Below are 1,621 nucleotides of genomic sequence, written 5' to 3'. Positions count from 1 at the left end.
CTGAACCTTGATTAAAGGGAAAGCAAACTGGGCGTTTCCAGTCCTGTTAGGTGATTGCTCTGGTTTTTGTTGCTGGTGGAAGCGAATCGGGGCTTGGCTCGGTTGTGTCACTGTGAATCTTCCCTTTGGTGTACTCAGTGCCGTTCTGCACAAACAAGTTTCTTAAGGACATGCTGCTTCAACTGCCAATGTTACAAAATCGAGCTCTTAGGAACTGAAAAATGGCCAAATGACGGTTTCTTGGTAGTCTGAAGTTAGCCATGATACGTCCATGCACTATAAAAGGACCTTCTGAGATTCAGCTAAGTTTGGATAGATTTGGTGGGAATAGCAAACAAATGATGCCGGTTCAAGGCGTGGTGTTCTCTTTCTGAATACAGATCCCTCCTCTGAAGCACAGGGGTGCTACGGCCTCTCAGAGCAGTTACCAGATTATCCTGAACACGAGGAGAAACATGTTCTCTAATCTTTTTCTTGGAAGAGCTGAGCTGTATCAGCTGGAACTTCCCAAAAACTTCCCTCCAGTGGTTCGAGTTTGGCAGGCTCTGACTGAAAGCACGTGCTTGTGACAGGATGGGTCTGGTATTGTGAAGCTCAGCCTGTGCTACCAGCTCTGCCTGTAAGCTTTGAACACGCTGGGGCTGCTGGGGAGCAGGACCGGAGCTGGAGGCCAGTGCTCCGTTACGGGCAGGCCAAGTGAGCTGAGCTCTGAAGGAAATTTTAACACAAATGATGTCAAATGCCTACAGGTCTGTGATGCTTCAGAGCCAAGACTGGGCAGGCTGGTCTGGCAGGGTATGGGGAATGAGTGTCTGGGGAGCAGCTGGCTAACGAGGCAACCAGTATCCGTATCTGCTCACTGGGTGACTTCTCGGAAGAGGCTGGCCAGCAGCTCGCTGAGGATGGGGGCTTGGAATGCTGCAGGAATAAACAGAGCTTGCTGGCCACGCTCTTGGAGCAGGGATATGGTGGAGCTACACATCCTACTTTGGTTTGTGCACGGGGAAGTCAAGTCTCAAAGGGCAGAGCAAGCGAGGAGTAGCGTATGCATGGCCCAAGAGGTGCCAAATGCACTCATGATTTTCCAAGTAAAAGGATCTGGAGTTCATTAGTCCAGCTCATATACAGCAGGGAGAGGAAGAGGAGGGAAGGGGAGGTGCTGGGGTCCAGAATCCCTCTCCCCTTTATCCTCCAGCAGTAAATCCTGTGTGAACAGTCTCGTTGGCACTCTCTGGGCACAGTGGCTGAAAGATCAGGCGCCAGGGAATGGCAGAGTAGGGGAAGCTGCTGTGCAGGAGTTCACTCTACTGACAGAGCTGATGCAGCAGCCTCAGGTCGGGACACTGGCCGAGGAGTAGTTGTCTGGGGCAGGTTTGTGGTAGGTTTGTGGTACATTAATAAGCTTTTTCAGCCTGTAACACGTATGATGCTTTGGGGCTGAGCAGCATAACAGTAATTCTCGAGCAAGTAAAATGTATTTATGCTGTAGGCTGTGACATCCTCCTGAGAGTCAAGGAGAGGTTTTGCTGTCCCAGGTGTGTGTCACCAGGGTTATGTGTGCTTGTGTGGGGATTTTGGTCTGAACTGATGCATCTGGCTTATCCAGATGTTGTTCATCTCT

At 50.5% G+C, this 1,621-nt stretch overlaps 1 protein-coding gene across 1 annotated transcript in view; it reads left to right on the top strand.

Annotated features, from left to right (window-relative positions):
* SNX19 (sorting nexin 19) overlaps window positions 1–1,621 on the top strand; it is a gene marked incomplete at its 5' end in the record, with an annotated part of 19,580 nt that overhangs the window by 4,687 nt on the left and 13,272 nt on the right. The window lies entirely within an intron of this gene.

This window comes from Buceros rhinoceros, unplaced genomic scaffold, assembly GCF_000710305.1.
Source record: "Buceros rhinoceros silvestris isolate BGI_N320 unplaced genomic scaffold, ASM71030v1 scaffold26907, whole genome shotgun sequence".
Classification (NCBI taxonomy): domain Eukaryota; kingdom Metazoa; phylum Chordata; class Aves; order Bucerotiformes; family Bucerotidae; genus Buceros; species Buceros rhinoceros.
Note: the sequence above shows the minus strand (reverse complement) of the source record. Positions and strands in the feature narration are given on the sequence as shown.